Raw genomic sequence first — 14011 nt, 5'->3', positions numbered from 1 at the left:
AATACAGCACAAGTGTGCTTTTAATCCACGTATTTACTATTCGGTTTAGACACTCTACCAGAATTGGTTCGGTACAAGTTGTCATCAGAGCGTACTTGGCATTTTGTGGGTGTTATCACCTGTTCTGACTGTTGTGTGCCATGTTGTGGTGGGTCGAGTTGAACTTGAACTGTTTCATGTTTGTTGGTTTGTGTTTTATTAGGTTCAGTTTCATCCGCTCGTCGAGATGACTCCAGTTCATCTTGTGTTGTAGCGAGCTTTTCGGGTTGAGGCTCGCTCACAGGCAGAAGATGTTGTCTGTTGCGCCTGTATTCTTTTCCACCCGACTCAACGACATATGAGCGAGGTTCAGCACACACTCTACTTACAACTCCAATCTTGTCATGTCCTCTCTGTGTTTGTAGTCTCACCACCTCGTTTGGTGTTAATGGACTGAGCAGCTTGCTGGACTTGTCGTAGTGCTGTTTTTGAGTTTTACGCTTTTTTGTGAGTTGAGTTTTGATAGTGGTTGTCACTTTTGCTGTTGGTGTTAGCAGTTTTTTGCACACGGGAAGGGTTGACCACGTTCGTCTTGATAGCAGCCTCTGTGCTGGTGAGCCAAGAATGTTGTCTCGTGGCGTGTTGCGTAGATGTAACAGGTTCAAATAGAAATCAGTTCCATCTCTTTTTGATGTTTCAAGGAGTCTTTTAGCACTCCGGACAGCTCTTTCACTGAGTCCATTTGACTGAGGGAACTCAGGGCTGCTTGTGACGTGTATGAACTCCCAGTGTGTGGCAAACTCCCGAAAGGTCTGGCTGGTAAACTGGGTGCCATTGTCTGAGTACAGTTTCTGTGGTATCCCATGTACTGAGAAGTGGTGTTTGAGTTTGTTAATGACTGAGGCAGATGTTAGGTTTTCAAGTTTATCTATTTCAAACCATCCAGAATATGAATCCACGAGCACGAGGTAGTGGCGATTGTCCCATTCGAATATGTCTGTGGCTGTGATGGACCAGGGAAGATCAGGAATTTGATGTAGTTTCAGGGGTTGTTTTTGTTGGTGAGGCTTTAGACTGTTGCAAATGCTGCATGATTTGACTTTGTTCTCAATGTCAGAGTTTATTGTCAGCCAGAATACGCTGTCCCTTGCTCTCCTTTTTTAAGTCTGAACTTGCACTTTTTTGGATTCAGTTTGAGTTTTACTTGTCTGGCTCGCTCCAGGACCTTTTTTAAATTTTTGTCATGCTCCTCTATTCCTTTGCCTCCCACTATGATGTCATCCACTATCACTGCGCATGGATATCCCATGAATATTTGTTCCATGGCTCTCTGGAAGACTTCAGAAGCGGTGTTGATGCCAAAGGGCATCCTCAGGAATTTGAATCTGCCGAAAGGTGTTGCAAACGTAGTGAGAAGAGATGAGGCAGGATCTAGTTTGATTTGCCAGAAGGAGCTCTTTGCATCCAGAACTGAGAAGATGGTTGCTCCCGACATCTGAGCAGCTACTTCCTCCACAGTTCGCATGGGATGGTGAGGTCGCATTAGTGCCTTGTTCAGATCCCTTGGATCAATGCAGATACGAACATCATCTGTATTCTTTTTGTGTGTTGCGACCATGTTAGATACCCATTCCGTGGGCTCCTCCACTGGTTCAATTACTCCCAGGGCCTGCATTCTTTGAAGTTCCTCTTTAACTCTTTTCTGCATAGGAACAGGAACGCGTCTTGGAGGGTTGACGACAGGTGACACGTTTGGAGTGAGTTTCATTGAGTAAGTTATAGGTAAGTTACTGACTTCATCTTTAAACAGGTCTGTGTATTCATGAAACACTTTCTGCGCCAGTGTCTCATCCTGATCTGTGTCAACCTGGTAGACTTCCTTGCTGAAACTAACCAGTTTCATTCGCACGCTGTCCTTTAATCCGATGATGGGTTGCACATCGTGTTTTACAACTTGGAATTGCAGGTCATATAACTGTCCAGCTAGCTTACACTTGAGAGTAACTGTGCCTGTGGTCTTGATCTTCGTGCCTCCGAAAGCAACAAGATTTACCTGTTTTTGTGACTTGAGTAGGGTTTCGTTGTTGCCGATCTTTCTGTAAGTGTCTAGTGAGATTACGTTACATTTTGCCCCAGTGTCTACTTTTAGTTTGAGAGCCTTATCAAAAACTTTGACTGTGCAGTATCCTTCTTTGTTGTGATTGTTCTCACCCTCCATTGTTAGGTGCTCAATGCAAAATGTCCCATCACTGTCTGGGTCAGCATCCTCTGAAATTTGGTTCACTTGCTTGCCTCTGTGATGTGGTTTTGCTGATCTGCATTGTTTTTTGTAATGATTATATTTTTTGCAGACGTGACACTGTTGTCCGAAAGCAGGACATTGCTCCCTTTTGGCTGGATGCGAACCGCCACAGTTTCTGCAATTTTGAATGTTCGTTAGAGGTTTATTTATTTTCCTTTTGAACTTGCCATGTTTAATCTGTACAGTGTCCACACTAGCAGATGTAATATGCTTTGGTGTAGAGAGGGCTTTGCTATGTTGATCTGTGAGCTCGCTTATTTGGCATATACGCACCGCCTTGGCAAGAGTGAGTTCCGTCTCTTTAAGAAGGGAACGTCTGACGCTGTCACTGGTTATACCACATACTAATCTGTCTCTGATTAACTCGTCTTGTAGTGCACCAAAGCTGCAGGTTCTGGCCATGTTCTTTAACGTGCTCACGTATGCTTCAATGGTTTCATCGGGTTTCTGTTGTCTTTTGTTAAAGTTATGCCTCTCCATTATGACATTGGTCTCTGGGTTGCAGATCTCCCTGAACTTTCTCTTTAGACATGCGGGGTCTTCCCTCGATTCCGCGGCGACTTCTACTATGCCTTCAGCTGATATGACTGCGGGGGCATACGTGAATGATCGCTCCCTTTCAATGGCCTCTGGTCCCGCCAGATTGAGGAGTATATAGGGCTTAGTCTTAGCATTTTTGTCACTGTGGGCAGCGGCGATAAAGATGTCATATTCGCGCTCGAACTTACGCCAGTTTTCAGCGACGTTGCCGTCAAAGATGAGAGGATCTGGGCGCCGGAATCCGTCCGCCATGTTGTGCGGTGATTGCTTTTTTCGTCGTCCTTACCGGCTCCGCTTTTCTTCTTGGACTGTGCAGGATTTCTAAGATATCCCACTTCTGACACCATGTAGGTTTTGCTTATAATAACCAGTCCGCTGTAACTGTATGCCAGGCGTTTATTAGCAGCCAACATGAACGTCCGTACACTCGTAACCGGAAGTACACATCACATCTAGAGAGAACCACAGCGACACCTGCTGGAACTCTCCGTAACGGCAGCAACAGGAGGCAGTATGGAGAAACATAACATTGCTGTTATCTACAATGGGAGATAACTGTTTCAATGTAGGGGGAACAATTCTTATTGTGGCAAACATTTTACAGGATTGCCAAGTTGTCAAAGCACTGTGTCAGGTCTTTGAAAACTGTAATGCCTTTTTCAGCTATCCATTGGACTCAACATGCCTTGGAATTTACTTTGTTTCAAATCTGTCTAAACAAATGAATCTTGTATTACTTGATGAATTAAAACAGAAAATGGTGCTTTTGCCACTGAAGTCTGGATATGTGGCATTGCCACTGCTGTACTAGTTGGCTTCTTTTTGCTTTCTCACCAGCATGCTACCATTTGCAGTTGTTGATTTTCTGGATGGTGGAGGTGCATCCATAATTCCTTGCAAGTGGTTTACAGGACCAGCGGAAGATTCTTGTTTCTGGCCACCAGGGAGAGTCAATATCAATAAGGATGGAGTTACTCCAGATGCAAACTGGTCACAGTACAGAGTTCGCATCTTGGGGAAAGCTGGTAAGAAGCATTTTTGTTTATTGCTACCAAATATTCTGTCATTAAAGACAGAACAAAAAATTTCCCTGTAATTTCACTAACAACATTTTGTTGATGTATGTCAAAAATTTACAGAAAACTATGAAAATCCCAGGGTGAAACTGCAGAGGTCTGAAGCAACCTCTGATCTGCAGACTGAGTCAGATTCTGGAAGCAGATTGGGAAAAGGGAAGCGGAAAAGGAGGTAATTATGTGTCTTAAAAACGCCTTAAAAGCAACAATTTATTGTGGTGATTATAAGAAAAACAAAAACAAGCTGACAGTATCTTTAGCAGACCATTGCTGCTCACCAGATTTAGATATGATCTTAAAATAGCACTTTGTAACTTTTTGACTTTTAAAAATCAGTTTTAGACTCCTTTTGATGCCGGACTGTACATTAATGTTTTTAGTTTGTAGGACTAACCAGTAACTAAATTGTTTGTGGGGTTTTTTAATATTTTTTTCATTTTAAGGCCAGTGATCCAGGGCAGCACGGTGGCACGGTGGTTAGCACTGTTGCTGCACAGCAAGAAGGTCCTGAGTTCAATTCCACCATCAGGCCGGGGTCTTTCTGTGTGGAGTTTGCATGTTCTCCCCGTGTCTGCGTGGGTTCCCTCCGGGTACTCCGGCTTCCTCCCACTGTCCAAAGACATGCAGCTTGTGGGGATAGGTTAATTGGATAATCCAAATTGCCACTAGGTGTGAATGTGAGTATGAATGGTTGTCTGTCCTTGTGTGTTAGCCCTGCGACAGACTGGCGACCTGTCCAGGGTGTACCCCGCCTCTCGCCCTATGACAGCTGGGATTGGCTCCAGCACCCCCCACGACCCTGAAAAGGATAAGCGGAAGCGAATGAATGGATGGATGGATGGATGATCCAGTTAAGCTCGGATGAGGATTGGGACAACGCTGCAGAACAGCCAGAGACCTCATCACCATCAGCAATGGAGAATAGACATTCAAGTGAAACTCCCCACCAGAACGTCACTCATCCATTTGTTCAGCTACCACCACCCTCAACTCCTTCACCTGTGGTTTCACAACCAGTTCCAAGACAACTTGTACAAGCCACCAATACCAGCATGTTTGTACGTGTTCTAACCCTCCTGGAAGACATTAAGGAGACTCAGAGGATCCACAGTCGAATGCTACAGTCTCTCCTCAGTGCAATGAAGTAGTGGAAGGTGAGCTCCACAAAAGTTGCTGTTTTTGATAATAAAATAGATAAAATAAAAGAAGTGATGTCATTTTCGCGGAAATGTAGTTTTTTTTTTTTTTTTTTTTTAACCATCAGGGCCTCATGAGCTTATACTGGTGTTTTTAAAAGTTATCTTTGACTTTATGACTTTCGGTGTCGTTTCTGGGATGCTTAGGACTCATACTGCACTGCTGGAAATAGTTTATTTTGATGCATATGCTGCTTTTTTGCAAATTTTCAGTATAATATTTATTTTCGTTTTTCCTGCAGTATATAAAAATTGGTGTATTTCAAAAATAAAACTATGAAGACACTCAAAATAAATTTCCTGTGGTGGGAAACTATTTTGTGCAACTTTTTTGTATTTACAGTTTTGAGGGATAAGCCTCTTAAATTTCTCTAACTAGAAAGACATGCAGCTTGTGGGGATAGGTTAATTGATTAATCCAAATTGTCACTAGGTGTGAATGTGAATGGTTGTCTGTCCTTGTGTGTTAGCCCTGCGACAGACTGGCGACCTGTCCAGGGTGTACCCCGCCTTTCGCCCTATGACAGCTGGGATAGGCTCCAGCGCCCCCCGCGACCCTGAAAAGGATAAGCGGAAGCGAATGAATGGATGGATGGATGGATGGATGATCCAGTTAAGCTCGGATGAGGACTGGGACAACGCTGCAGAACAGCCAGAGACCTCATCACCATCAGCAATGGAGAATAGACATTCAAGTGAAACTCCCCACCAGAACGTCACTCATCCATTTGTTCAGCTACCACCACCCTCAACTCCTTCACCTGTGGTTTCACAACCAGTTCCAAGACAACTTGTACAAGCCACCAATACCAGCATGTTTGTACGTGTTCTAACCCTCCTGGAAGACATTAATGATAAATATATGTGTTGGTGTAAAAAGCAACAACAATTTCATTGAGGAAGGAAAGTAAGGTAGGGATGGTAAATGGCCTGTATTTGTATAGTGCTTTACTAGTCCCTAAGGACCCCAAAGCGCTTTACATATCCAGTCATCCACCCATTCACACACACATTGAGACACTGGTGATGGCAGCTACATTGTAGCCACAGCCACCCTGGGGCGCACTGACAGAGGCGAGGCTGCCGGACACTGGCGCCACCGGGCCCTCTGACCACCACCAGTAGGCAACGGGTGAAGTGTCTTGCCCAAGGACACAACAACCGAGACTGTCTGAGCCGGGGCTCGAACCGGCAACCTTCCGATTACAAGGCAAACTCCCAACTCTTGAGCCACGATCGCCCGGCTCTAAGGAGAAATATTAACAGTGACAGTGAGCTATCAACTCAATGATTTGTTGACAAGAATATCACCACAAATACCTTTTGTGTGGCTGTGATTATAGCCATGGTTACCTGTATCAACATTTGAACCTTACCTACAACTCACACACAACTCTGTCTAAAAATGGAATTTTAGTTAACGCCTTCTCTCAAACTGAAGAAAATGAAGGTTGAAGAAATAATGATGGTAAAATAAAATACTGTACTCTCAGAGACATTTGTAACACAAACATCTCCCTCCTTAGGTCTTTTGTGATCACAATAGAAAGTAAAACACAAATTTAATAAGGTTAGTTGTGCTTGAGATTTGCATCACTTCATATAAGCAACATGCAACCTGTTGATTCTGCAATAAAAGTCCTTTTTGCATGGCAGACTACATTTCATATCCCTTGTTGCTGGTTCACAGATGCCACAGTAGGTTGCAGAAAGAGCCACCTCCACAGGCGACTACAGACTGCCATTTGGGGTGCAACACCGCCACCTCGTGTCCCTCTTAGCAGCTACACCCACCCATTGAGCGCTTAAACGGGCTTGGCGCTCAGAGGTGTGCAGCCTGCTGCCTTCTCTCAGTCTGAACAGAGCATTTTTTCTCCCGCAGACACCCGAGCTGGGAACCGATCTGTCCTCTCCAGAAACATCCTCTAGGAGATCCAAATCAGCAGTTTCCTCTTCTTAAAAGCCGTCTTGGTTTTCTCGTGTGATTGAAGAGCTGCGATTAAAAAAAAAGGAAACCTCCGTTCTTTAGTAGCTGCATCAGGTAAGACAATTTGCAATCAGTTTGAAAGAGAAACGCCTCATTTTACGACTTGGTGATGTGTTGCTGGGTTGTTGGGCGTGGGAATGTGTGGCTTGTGGGAATGAACAAAAGATGATGCACAGTGTGGATCGTTCCTGACTGCACCTGCTTCTAAATGAGTGTGTCTGCCATGGGTGTAAATACATGAAACACTTTTGCAAGGTGCTGGAAGATCAACAAGGCGAGGTTGATGTAGCAGTTCGGGGAGTAATGATCAAGCAGCGATGGTTGAAAGCATCATGACAGACGGAGCAGATGTTACTCAAACTGCGTGCATTTGGCGATGATCATGAGGCAAGCATGGATAGCCTATTTTCCTTTGGTTAGCTTAATATAACTTTCGATTTGAACAGTATTCCTCGGATTCATGCCATCCGCTGGCATTCAAATCAGTTTCATCACCATCAAAGAGCTGCTGAAGAGCTGGTGCCAGCTGAGCCACGGGATCTTTACCTTCCACAAGGAATCATTCAGGGGTTTTTTCGCGGGGGGGGGGGACAGTGACAAACTTTATGTGAAGCAGCTGCAGACATGCACTCTTGGACTTTTGTCCTTTTCCTTTTATGATGTCTGCAAGATGTCTGTCAGCTCAAGATGCTCTAGGTTTTGTCGTTCACGTTATCGAAACCTCACTTTAGGAGGAGCCATGATGTTTGCTTTCATGAGAGGCAGACGGGAATTTGGACTCATCCTAATCTGTTTAGTATCCCTCACAGCCTGGACTCATGAATTCCTGGAACATTTTTAATAATAGATTGCTGAACAGATTCACTAGGTTGCAGCATTGATTTTTGTCTGTGCAAGGCTGTAAAGAGTCGCCTGATAAGAAACCAATTGGGGCATTTTTTTCTCTTATGAAGAAAATCTATAGCAATCATAGTAAATCCTAAAGTGGATAGTATATAAATATAGAAAATCCAAGATACTTGTATAGCAGCAGAGTGATGACACAGACACTAAAGTGTTCACAAAGTGACAGTAAACTAAAACTGATTTATTATCATTGTTTAATCTTTGTTAAGTCCAGTTTTTCCTAAAAGCTGTCCATGGATGAACTCCCTAATCATCTACATTTCATGTGTTACCATAAATCGCACGTCTTGCCATGCGAGACTCTGTGTTTGTTCCAGCGAATAATAACAGCTTCTTTATTGCCCTAATTGAATTACACAGCCAAGTCAGACGCACCAATTATTTCCTTGATTGTGTAACAAGTGAGATGCTGCGGCATCTGGTATCCGCATCCCACAGGAGCGGTGTGAGGCCTGAACTGGCTGTGAGCCCGCTGATGGCCTTAACCCCCCCCACCCTTCCCCCTCACTCGTTCAACCAGAAGCTGCAGAATTGAGAGGGGTAAGAATTTCTTCCCTTGGGAATACTAATAACCTTAGCAGACAGATTTGTCTGTGTCTTGTTCACTATCAACTCAGTAGGCAGGCGTGAGGTCGTGTCAGGACGCTGCAGTCATGTTGGGGCTAGATAGAGTCTGGTAGGGTGAATGAGGCTGCATAAGTAAGCGTTTTTATTAGCTCAAGAGAAATCCTTAACTCTGGTGAATCCTGCTCTAAAGAAGAGCCCACAGACTCTGGTTGCCAAAGGCCAGTGGTGTTTGGGAATATCTGTCCTTTTGGTTATTTGGAATGGTCACTACAAGCAATAATTGTTATCCATTTAGACAATGGACAGCACCCCTCCCCTATAATACAGGATGGGGGCTGGTCCCTATACCAGATGCCATAGGACAAGATGCAGGGTACACCCTGGGCGGGTCACCAGTCTGTCAAGAAGTACCCAGAGAGAATCCTCACAGTCACAACATCATAACTCTACACTGTTCACATGGGGGATTTGAACCCAGGCACTTGCTTGCTGTGAGGCAGCAGTACTAACCACTGTACCACTCTTTTTTAGCCTTTTTGCTTTGTATGAGAAAGAAAAGCAGCATATAGTTAGTGGTCTACACATTTGCCTGACATGTAAAAGATCTCTGGTTTGATGCCAGGAGGAGCCACCAATCCATTTGGGGTTGTATCAAGAAGGGCATCTGGTGTAAGAGATCTGCCAAATCAAACATGCAGGGGTACCTCCTGTGGTGATCTCTGTGAATAAGGGAGCAGCTGAAAACAGCTTCTTCTTTTTGACAAAGAGAAGGGAGGAAGTTGAAACCAGCAAATAAATAACTGGAACACAGCTTGTTTAATGAGGTAATCAGATAACTGCTGAAACTCAGTATATGCGCTCATCACTATCTGTCGTGTGCTGTCATGCAGTGGAAGCTTAAACCTAGAAGTATCATTTCCTTTTGAATGATTCTGAAAACCGCTGATGGGCATTACTCCATTCATTCACGCTGGATCCAAACTTTTATCCAAGTAACTAACATGACTCCATTTGATTATTTAACCATGTTTGGTAAATTTCTCCTTGTTGGAACACAATAACACAACACAGCAATACCATGTTTTTACATTTGGAAAGACACAAACTCTTTTTAGTGGCTTTGTTGGTTTTGTATCAGATTTTATTTGCTCTGGTTTCTGTCTTTGTCTCAACCCCATTTAGATGTGGTCTTGGCTATAAACATCACTGGAGCTGCTCGTTGAACTGAGTTGTGTTTGCCTCTCGCGCTGCCTTTTGTCTTTTCGTCTCTGACATTTTTGGTTAGTTTTCTGCTTTCTGTTTGCAATGAATCCACTCTCTAACCAAACCACTTCCAGGTGTTTCTGTCCAAGTAATAAGGATGGATATTGAACCTCAAGACCATTTTTTGATGACTGAAATGTTTCCATCCAGTTGGTCAGAGTACTGAAAACCAAGTTTAGATATCTGGCCAGATTCAGAATCTGGAAATTTAGTGTACATCATTCCTGTTTAGAGAACTTTTAATATTTGGAAAAATGGTTTCTGTAAAATGAGTTAAAAGAGACAAAGGTTTGAAGCTCACATGGTGCTGGGACCACAAAAAAAGTAATAATAATTTTATATGTTCTCCGGTGGAATGAAGCCATGCATTTTACATCTGTGTCTGCATTTTAAGTGCATGTTTAAAATGAGAAGGAGATGAGCACCAGGGTGGTTTGAGGTGCTGAGATGTGGAACAGGAACATGTCGGGCTGGTTTGGTTCATTGATGCTGTGTGTTAGGGGCAGCGGTGAACCCTGGGGACTCAACCCCTGTCTCCTGCTTTGGTCCTTCTGTTCAGCTCTCCATTATGACTGTCACTCTTATCATCAGCTAATTCCAGCTTCCTGCACGACTTTCATCATATTTTAATCTTTTCTTCTTCACTCTTTTTTAGCTTTCTTTCTCTAAGTATGCTTCCTGCCGCATTTGAAGTAATAGCTTTCCTTCCCTTCTCCCGTCTCCTTCGATCTTTCCTCATTTCCCTTCCCTCATCTCTTCCTTCTCTTTCATGTCAAAGCTTTCATTTTACAACTTCTTTTTTGTGCCCTTGGGTTGTGTCTGTGTGGGATCACGAGGGTAGCGTTTCACCAAGATCAATGACGGCTTAAGATATTTCATTTAAAGTGTCAGATTAAATTAGGTCTAACCGCGGCAGATGGGGGTTTAAAGGCCCCTGATAGAGAGCAGGGACATGCTCTCCCATCAGCATCGATTAGCTCCATTGTCATTTTTGGACGGAGACTCATGTGATTAATTGGACCTTAAGAAGTACCTGAAGGTATGTCATCAGATTTTACTTTGGAATTGAGATTTTTTTCTTCTTGAAAACTGACTAATCAGTTTCCGAGTTTCCTTCTTCCCTGTCATGCAGTTGTCATCTGAGTTACAGTGAATCTGGGTTAACTCATGAGTCTTTTCTGTGTAGAAACTACTTGCGGATGCTCAAAGTAAATCCACCGCAAAGCACATTTGACAATAGCAAAGACTCAAGAATTAAAGACTGTTGAAAAGAGGAGGAAAAAAGACTAAAGTGGCGTGTAATCAAAACACAGAGATGAGAAAGAGCAAAAAACAAACTGCTGCTTTTACTGTTTTGTAGAGAGGAGGAAGGCATGGGGAATAGGGAATAATAAGAGACAAAAAGCAGAGGTAGGGTAGGAGAGAGATTATTTGTCACCACTGACTGTTCAAGGCAGAGAGCCTCGTGGCACTGACGGCCTGTGGAGCTGCTCTTTGAGGATACTGGATGAACTTCTCGTGAGAGATGTAGGTTTGTGTCTCTGCAGCTATGAGCTGTGGATAAATTCTCCAGTGAAGGATTGGAAGGTTGTTGTGTGTATATGTCCACAGTAATGGTCATCAATATTATACTTTTATATATAAAGGAATCAAGGAACCGAAGGCCTTATCTAGAATCCAATGGTTTGTCTTTAGCCCGTGGGCTAATTTTATGGGAGCCCTGGTGTGACAAAAGGAGATCCAAATTTTTGAAAAGCCTGCAGATCAGCTGAACAAAAAAAAGAAGCAAATCATCTTTATCTGATACCTTCTTGTTCCTTCCCGATTGATGCCGATTGATTGCCTACACAGGGTTGTCTGATTTTTTTGCCCTAAAACTCTTCAGACTTTACCTTACAATATAAACGCCTTGAGTTAACTGTGGCTGTGAGTTGACACTATAGAAATAAAACTGAATTGAATTGAACGTCAGGTCTTGACTGAAAAAAACTTTGACTTCTGAGGTTGTAGCTGTAACTGGACTGTCAGCTGGACATCCTTCTTTGACTTTTTGGTGCAGTGGTCAGAACACAGGTTAGAAATTTAGATTGGGGGGCGGGGACTAATCTGTGTGAAAAATGGTGTTAGTATTGTAGAAGTAAGGGCAATTTGCAGACATTTCGGCTTATAATAGACGTGAAATTGCAGAACTGTGTGTGTGGGACATCAACTGAAGGTTCAATCTGTGATGTTTGTGGGTGCTGAAGTGTGGAAAAAATGTTCTGTTTTATAGGAGCTTATTTAACATACATTATATTGTGCAACATTTTTGCATCAAGAAGAGCTTTAAATGCTCCTACAATTGGCATTGTAAGAAGATAAAAAAAAGAAAGGACATTGCCAGCCCTTCTAACTGGATTAAAACTAGTGGAATTTTTGGGGAGCTGATTCCTAATTTAAAGTTTCTGGCCAGTTAGAACATGTAATATGAATGCTTAAGGTGAAGTAGAGCGCAGACATGGTTCTTATATGAAAATGATCAAGAAGCCAATTTTTCATCAGTCCTATTATGAAAGTATAATGAATAAAATGACAGGATTGGCTGAATTTACCCTGAAGTGACCTTGGATTCACACAGTAAGAAATTTTGAAGAATGGATTGCCTAATAGATAGAGCCTCTAGTCGAGTGTCTAGTCTGTTCGATAATACCAACCTGTCTCACAGCTGATCCAGTAACCCACATTTGTACAAGTACACAGGTACCTTGTTGGCACTTGACAGATCTTTTATTGCCTCATTCAGTATGTCTCTATTTTGACTTTTGGAGGTTCAGAGAAAGTTAGCACAGTGTGCGTTTCCATTTGAGTCTCTCACAATGCTACACATTGTCAACATGGAGCAGTTGAGTACAAACATGTTGTTTGACTTTAGGCCGACACTAGTGTACCTCACTCCTTTGTGAGTCAGCTGCTGCCACTGTAGAGGTTTTGCTTGTGACGTCATGTGCTCGTTGCTCTCCGCCATATTGGACGTGATAAGCGGTAGTGATCATGTTCAATCACTTATATGTAATATACATACAAATTATCACTACTTTTTTCACAATGCCTACATTGTGCTGTGTGATTGGATGCAGCAATCAATACTTTCCCATTGAACACACAAGAATATAGAAAAAGTGGAAGAGAATGTAATTTTTCTGCCCGTTTCTCATGCCGACCACTTAGAATACTAATCAAGTGGAACCAGATAATCTTCCACGGCACACCTGATTATTTCTCACGGCACACCTGAGCAGCGGCACAGTGGTTTTAGTGTCCTAAAACTTGTAAACTACTGGTCCTTGCTATATGATGTACTTTTTGCTGCTATTAAAAGCTGTCTCCATCATTTTTCTGGCAAATATCCAGAAAATGAAACCAGCTGAGCTGAGACTGAGTTAGATGTTAATACAGTCTCGATCAAAAGTTTCAGTTTCAACCTGTTCCAGTTTAAGTGTTGTTTTCAATAAACTGCATGCTCAAAAAATGTTTTGTCTGACTCCCATTTCTTCTTGTTGAAGCTTTACTTGGAAACTAGCAAACTATGATTTTTTTTGCTATTTTTCAAGTGGTCTTAAACTTTTAATCGGGACTGTATATTACTTCTGTTAAAGAGTCCTGACAACAGGCGTGACTGTTGCCTTACATTTCTTCTGATTGGCAGGGCTGAAAGCACGCTCTTAACGTTGATGCCTAAAACAGCAGCAATGTGGCAAAAACAGGCTGCAGTTCAATGATTGCAATGAAAGAAAAAAATGAAAATGGGGCTTGAAGATTGAAGCTGGAAAGGGTGAGATAACAGAGTCCACATCTACTTCTCCTCTTGATATAAGTGTAACAGTGGGCCAAATGGGCCTTTTTCAGCCCTGACTCATGCTAATGCGTTAATATGAAACGCCGCCACTGCACACCACACAAATGGTGTGAATCTACATTTTTATGTCATTTGCTATAAGATTGATAACCCATTAGTCTGAGCATGGCAGGCTGAGCACAAGGTAAGGAGAAATATCCACACTTGGTTCTTATTTACATCAGGCCCATTCATCTCCCATCTCATTTTAAGCTGAGCTTGACATTGAAATGGGTGCGTATTAAGCACAGAGAGGGGAGACTTTGGTATGTATCATACCGTTTTTTTTTTTTTTGCTCCACCCAAGGAGTGAATCAGAAA

At 42.8% G+C, this 14011-nt stretch overlaps 1 protein-coding gene across 1 annotated transcript in view; it reads left to right on the top strand.

Annotated features, from left to right (window-relative positions):
• Positions 1–6996: 6996 nt before the first annotated feature.
• The window catches only part of nav3 (neuron navigator 3), a 403657-nt gene continuing 396642 nt past the window's right edge, over positions 6997–14011 (top strand). The window contains exon 1 of the mRNA XM_080886470.1: positions 6997–7134. The gene's annotated coding sequence lies outside the window, so the exon portion shown is untranslated. The remainder of the gene's footprint in view (positions 7135–14011) is intronic.

The sequence above is a fragment of the Rhamphochromis sp. 'chilingali' genome (assembly GCF_963969265.1).
Source record: "Rhamphochromis sp. 'chilingali' genome assembly, chromosome: 7".
NCBI classification, from domain to species: Eukaryota; Metazoa; Chordata; class Actinopteri; order Cichliformes; family Cichlidae; genus Rhamphochromis; species Rhamphochromis sp. 'chilingali'.
The sequence above is the reverse complement of the archived record's forward strand: the minus strand, read 5'-3'. Positions and strand labels throughout refer to the sequence as shown.